At 33.8% G+C, this 7,333-nt stretch overlaps 1 long non-coding RNA gene across 1 annotated transcript; it reads left to right on the top strand.

The window, feature by feature from the left end:
- The first annotated feature begins 1,587 nt into the window (after positions 1 to 1,587).
- Positions 1,588 to 6,254, top strand: LOC127021659 (uncharacterized). Its single transcript, XR_007767252.1, has 3 exons — positions 1,588 to 1,646; positions 5,236 to 5,315; positions 6,139 to 6,254. It is a non-coding gene; the product is annotated as an uncharacterized LOC127021659 (long non-coding RNA).
- The last annotated feature ends 1,079 nt before the right edge of the window (positions 6,255 to 7,333 follow it).

The raw sequence follows: 7,333 nt of genomic DNA on the forward strand, positions 1-7,333 counted from the left end.
AAAAGAGTCAATTCATATTTCTTACAAGTATATTCCCCATCAAATGCTGGGGAAGAATAAAGCTTGCATCAAAATAACAGTATTTTCTGGTAATGAGATTAGAATGTTAATTACGTAATGCTAATATGTAGCATCAAGTTTGGATTTTTTAAAAAATGAAATTACTAATGATCAGCTTATTAAGTGAAGATGGACCAGTGTTTCTTCTGAAGGATGTATCATCTTTTTTTCCTAGAAGTATGTTTTGATATAGTTTATAATAAAACACTAGAAAAGTAAAGATTACTACTTAACATTTCATTCTTGTCAGGAAGGCATCTCTTGCAAAATACTTACAAATGAGCCTCTTACTTCTCAAGTCTTGACTGAAATGCATTATGCAGAAATCTGACAACTGTTGAGTACAATTTGCAAGCTGCAGAGAATTCAAAATAGTCTTCGATGTCTAGGCAGAAATTCACTGTACAGCGAGGAGTTTAGGTAGGTTCTCTGCATTTTATCAGCCCATGTTGTGTTTAATTAAGACATGGCAAGCATCTCAGGATTATCCTTTGACAGCTAAGAGGTTTTGCTCCAGGTTAATAAGCCTGATTTTTTTTTTTTCCTCTCTCCCCCATTTTTCCCCTTCATAAAAATCCAATAGGCTGTCAAATCCTTTATTACTTTTCTTGAAGGAGCCTTCTTTTGGATAGAGATATCATATTGGCACTGATGCATTCTTCAACTTCATGCAGAGTAACTGTCCCATGTGAACTGACTAGGTTCTACTACATAGCAGAAGCATTTAATGTAATAAAATTAATCTCATAGCAGATAAAAAATAAATATCTGATGTGAGGACTGCAGAAACTGTCCTTACAAGAAATCAGTCAGTATGAATTTGAACATACACTAACGAAAACTAAATTAAAACAACCAAGACCTTAGCAAGAAATAGCAGAAAATAATAACCAAATAATTGAAACAGTAATGATGTTTATTTGTACTTGCTATCAAAGATGAATGATTAATATAAAGCAAGGAAAAACTGTAGTAAATCAAACACTAACAAAGTAAAACTATACTATACTTTAAAAATTAAAAATGTCATCTTAAAGAGGCCAAAAGAGTGGAGAAAAAGGGGAAAGTTAAGTCTTCTGCATACCAAAAATGGATCAAGCCACTGAATTTTTCTGAGCAAGCACTTGATCAGGTATTATGCAGATACCTTTCTCCCCTTCTTTATTTTTCTTCTATATATATATAAAATCCTTTTAAAGTGCAACTTATCTTGAGAAGAAAATGTCCAGAAATTGTTAAAAACTCCTAAGATGAAAACAACTATATCAGTTAAATGGGGAATGTTCATCAGAGCTTGGACAAATCATCATGCAGAGGATATACTAGGAGAAAGCACTGAAACAATCGAAGTTAAACCAGCTGCAGAAATATAACAGAAAATGATAGCTTTAGCAAATGAATGCTAGTAATTATATTTCCATCACTTTGTATTATATTGTTTGTCTTCTTGGGATAAGATATAACTTATTCAGAATCTGAACCATTCTGATTTCTAGAACTTAGGCAAAGGGACTATTCAGAGGAACTGCGAGGGAAAGAAGAAGCCTATGTTCATGTTGTAATGGATCATATCGGAACAGTGAAAGGTAAGTTCTGAGCTTCTGGGGCTTCTTGTGTTCAATTTTTAAAACCAAATTTTCAGGGATTTTAGAGTAAACTTAATACTGAGTTGCATAGCTGCCTCAACTTGGGAAGTGAGGGAAGGTATGAAGGTGCTTATTTCTTTACAGGAAATAAAGGGAGCTCTGTAGTATCAGAAAAATAATAGATATAACAATAATAAACAAATAGAAAAATAATAGACATAACAATAATAAACAAACATCCTGAATAGCAGCATTAGTTAGAAATTGTGTGGCTTTGAGAAATCAGCTGTGAGTTGATTTTTACCTTCAAATGAAATAATGGAAGTATAAACAGGAGAGGAGATGATTGTCATTTATCTTGCTTTAAGATAAGTATATTCATTTATATAAATGGATATCCTATGTATCCATTTATTTTAAACTGGAGAGTATTACTAAAGGAGACCATGCCTTCTTTTATGACGTGACATTATCACAGGATGACAGCATGTTAAAAAATCCTTTTTTCTTCAAAACTGTTAATATTTTGTGTACTTTTTTCAATTGTTTCTGATTGCGGGGGGAACTATAGAAATGTTACATATGTTAAAATAGTCAGTGAGGGCATAGTAAATACACATATTACGCTTAGTAAATACAAATATTACACTATTGTAACATGACTTAGGAAAAAATAGTTAATATAGCATTGTGTTATTTAGGGAATATGTGATTATTTTGTGTATTTAGAAGTTTTGTTAAGATGATCAATCTAGATCACAGCACTTTTGTGTGATGAGGGAAGAGAAGCACATCCACGGGCCAGAGGCAGATACAAACAAACGGACATGCCTACAACCTTTTTCAAGATGCTTTTGGATTTTTGCTAATCTCATTAGGAAAAATCTGAGTAAAGTATCAGCAGACTGAATATAAAGGTATTTGTGCTGAGGGATAAATAGCAGGATTTTCTACCAAATTCCCTCATCTGCCCTTTTCTTTCTACACTGTAAACAATGCCATTTTCATAGGCATTTCCATATTCTCTTGTCCTTCCCTTTATCAGTATCTGGTTTCTTCCCAAAATTTCAGCACATTCTCTTTTCTTTCACCCTTGAGCTGTACACATGATTGGATTCATGCTTATGTTTGGGGGGAAGTGATAAATTGTTGAAAAGTTCTCCTTCTGTATTATCTAGAGTAAGAAGAATATGAAGGAAAAACTTACATGTCTAGTTAGCACAATTTTCTGTTTGGTCTCATGGATTTTTGTTTGGTTGATCATTTATTTCTTTATGGTCGTTGATGAGAGTATTTAACCCTAAATGTAAAAAAAAAAATGATGATTGTCCTTTTCCTTGCCATTTTTGATAGTCCCTGTAACTGTATGAAGAATTCTGTTGGGCAAGTAGAATTTTAGATACATTTTTCAAAGATACTGTTAACGTTACAGGTTATACATGATGGCGAATCACTCCCTCAATTAGTACAATGTCATAAATGCTCCCAAATGGAAAGTTTTATTATAGTTTTGCCTTCCCTCCTTCAGTATTCCACAGTTGTAATTACAGTTGGCAACAGGTGAAACTTCATAGATTTCTGTAGATTTATAAACTCTGGCCTAACACTTCCATTTCCAGAATTTCCTAGGATTTCTTTCATATTTTGTGCAGTACTTCATAAATCTTTGACTGACTAAATGGTGCATAAAAAAGTTAACGAAAGCAGTAATAGCAGATTCAGCCCTGACTAAAATAAATAATTGCAGAAATTGATTTGGCTTAAAAACCATCAACTACACTGAATTCCCCCCGCCTGAAATTTAACAATAAAAAGGCTTTTAGAATTGGAAATGTTTTGCTTTTATCCTTATGTCTTGTTTTTAACCTGTCCAACCCTTGGATATAGCTGAAACAGAAAATGCAGCATAATGGATGGAGAGTTAACAAAAAGGAAAAGGATGACCTGTGCTGATATAATGCTTTCTCTCATCTTTTGTATGAGTCTCCCCTTTTGTCAAGTTTTCTGAGCAAAGCTCTTTAATCATAACTTTCTTCGTAAACCAAGTTGGGCTTGAAATTGGATATATTTCAAAATAATTTTAATAAATCTCAACAAATGCTACTTGCTGAATATTGTCATTTTCATATGTGCTTTAGAATTTCTGAAGACGTAAATTCATTCAGACATAATCTTTATCAGTCTTTGAAGAAAGCGTTCATTATATCTGGCAATAATTGTTTTGCAGAAAGTTGGGAAAACAGCCTGAATGGTTTATGATTCAAGTCCCACTTCATGAGTAAGCTTTGCCAACTGTTTTGTTTCTACCATGAAAGCTTTATATATATATCTGGGGGGGGGGTGTATACACACACACACACACACACACACACACACACACACACACATATATATTAAATATATATGTGGGGTGGTTCTTGTAAGTATACATACACAAAAATGTATATAAGTATATACTGTATTTCTTTTCTGTTCGTTCTGAAAGCTTTGTACTGTTGAATTAGATAAGCTTGAATAGAAACATATTGGGACACTAGTAGTTCAGGATATTCCTTTTGAACAGGCAAAGGAGCTTTATTAAGAAAAGGAGATAAAAATGTTGTGCCATAGCTTTCAAAAACATTCTGCGCTTCAAAGAAAAACACACTGATCTAGCTACTACAAGATGAGACTGAACTTGTGATGACAAGCATGACAACAAATCATCATGTTGCTTACTGTAGCTCAAGTGCTTAAGTCAGTCTAGTCTTCCTTCTGCAGTGATTTTTCTATACTACTGCAATGCAAATGTACATCTGATAGTGTTACTGTATTATATTTTGCAACAAATGAAATCTGCCAGCAATTATTCCAGTATCTACAAGAAATTGCTTCATACTTGTACAGATCTTTCCAGGTTATAAAAAATTGTCAGTTTCTGAAAGGATGTTCTATAATACTATGTTATACCTAATGTTTTTAATTGAGTATGCTTTTATAATGTGGTAATTCAGAAACTTACATTATTGTTACATCATACAATAGTTACAAACTTACATCATAGTAGTAAGAATGAGCCAAATTCTGTCACTTTTATGCATACTAAATAGAAAATAACTTGATTTTAATGGGACTATTGCCAGACCAATGGAAGTTTCTAAGGAGTATCAGTAAAGTTGCAAAGGAAGGGGCTGCAACACCGACATAGTAATGACTGTTTCTGTTTCTAACAGTGATTAAAAATATTTTCCCTGAAATTTTGTATGATTATTCTTAGCCAAATGTGTGTGTGTGTGTGCTTTTTGACTTGTATTTAGGGAGTTAAAATACAGAGCTAGATAGATGGTATGCTACTACTATACTGTCAGAAATGTCCAAATAGAATGTCCAAAGATAGTCTGTGAAACAGCCATATGGCCAGGAGCTGAAACACATTAATTGCTATTCCAGAATAATTGGGGTGTAACCTTTTCCCTCCCTACTTTGCTTTTCCATTTGCAAAATAGGGCAGTATCATTAAACCATTTGGTAGGATTTTTCTTCAAATATGTTAGATTATGCTCGAAGTGGCATCTCACTTTCATAGCATGTACATTGCTCTTGTTTCCAGTAACACCGAAAAATGCAGTTTCATCTCATCTCTATGGCTACATGGCGTTATGCAACATGACTTCTGGAAAATTGTAAGAGGTGGGCTTCCCCCCCCCCCCCCCCATTTTATCAAGGTAAATAAATCCTTTTGTTCAGTCTCAGGGGGAAGCAAAATACTGAAAATAATAGTATCAGAAAGGCTACATGGTTCTTTGTGTGTATGACATATAATATTTCATAAATGATTTAACTAACTGGCAACTTGAAGTACTGAAGCTTTGCACAAAAGCTATTTGGAAAGGGATTCCTTACCCAGACCTTCCTATACACACCTCACCCCGATAGCTACTGTATAGAAGGGGTTAACACCTGTTGTCCATATGTCTTTTTTCACTTCCATTTCTTTCCTAAAAAAAGGAGTTATTTATTGTGTTTTCTTCTTTCATGCTAAGGAAATTAACAACTTAGAGCACTTAAGATCTTTTTGAATGACCTTTGTATACTTGCAAAGTTTGAATAAACCAAATAACATCATCATGGAATTAAACTAAACTTTTAAGGCCACTTGAAAGGCCAGGGAGATCATAAAATGCTTACACATTTGAATCTTGGTTTGGTGAATGAAAAGAAGGTGATGTCTGTGACATTTAGAACTGATTGTCATGGGTGAAAAATAAAAACAAAAGGAGAAAAACAGGGACAGTGGGACTGTTGACTGCCTAAAGGGCAGAAGTTGCTGAGCAAGTAATCAGCAACTGATTTATGAGAGTTCCAAGCTCAAAAAATATTTTATGAGCGCTTCAGGAACGGAGCTATTTTTTTCTTCGTAATAAGTATGATATGGATTGTGGCAATGAAGACTTTCTATTCCCTCCTTCCATCTGTGTTCTACATCCATCTGTCATACTTTATCCCTGTTTAGATTGAAAATGTTCTGGATTTGTGGCAGTGTTTGTATTTACAAACCAAACAACCAACAGGCTGAATGCAACAGAAGCTGAGAGACCTACTGATATAATCACTTGGCAATAGGACCCCTGCTACAAGTAAGAGGCTATTTTTGTTATTGGAGTTGCTAAATTCTGGCATCTAATGCTTATCACGTTACAGCTAAGAAAAAAACATAGTTGCACTCTACTGTCCTTAGGACACACCACTTCTGAATAATAACGGATCATCCAAAGTATGGCTGGATACAAATGGCATCTGAGTGAACAGAATTGATAATACTTCCTAAAATACAAGACTCAGGCTAATCTATAGCTGGGTTTTTTTTTTCTCTCAGATGTCAAAGCCAAATGTCTAATTGTTACTGTATATACAAGCTCTATAGTATTTGCTGAGTCTTTAATTTGTTACAAACTGGATATGTACAGAAGGAAAAAAAAAAGCAAAATTATTTATTGACTCCCAGTTCAATTTTTTTATTCAGTACCATCTTGAATATTATCATAGAGGTCAGATAAGAACAATGGTTTTACTTCTCTGAGAGAGGCTCTTTTCCCCACATACTTAAGGATTTTTTACTAAAATTACACAAACATTTATTTTAGATTTAAACATGCTCTTCCAGTACACTGTTAATTTATTCAGTTAATCGTATGACAGCACTTTCTAGATAAGAATTGTTCCTTTTTCCTAGAGAGATATGTATTTAATATAAACAGTAATTTAGATATATACTTAAATTATGAGTCATGAACAGGTTGGAAATGTAAATAAATAAATTAGGAAATTTAAAAATAGCTCAGAAGTACACTTACTGTATTCGTAAAAAGAGTATGATTATATCAGTAGAGCAGCAGAGGGCAACATGGTTATTACATGAATCTGCACTCTGAAATGGCACCTTTTTTCTTTTTTTTTTTTAAAGTTCTGGTTTCTAGTATCTGAACTTTCAACTAGAGAGACTGTAGCCTGATACTATTAGGCATGAGAAGCTTTCTCATACAACTAAGCCAGCATTTTTCACCATGGTGAAAGAAAGAAGCTCCTTGGCTATGTTAAAACATTCAATGGAGATCTTACCCCTTCATTCACTGCTATTCTTTTGTGCGTGCCAGTACAAGTGTTTCATGCTGTCACATGTGGAGCTGGACTGAGAACTGATCTGACTA

Source organism: Gymnogyps californianus, chromosome 13 (assembly GCF_018139145.2).
Source record: "Gymnogyps californianus isolate 813 chromosome 13, ASM1813914v2, whole genome shotgun sequence".
Classification (NCBI taxonomy): Eukaryota; Metazoa; Chordata; class Aves; order Accipitriformes; family Cathartidae; genus Gymnogyps; species Gymnogyps californianus.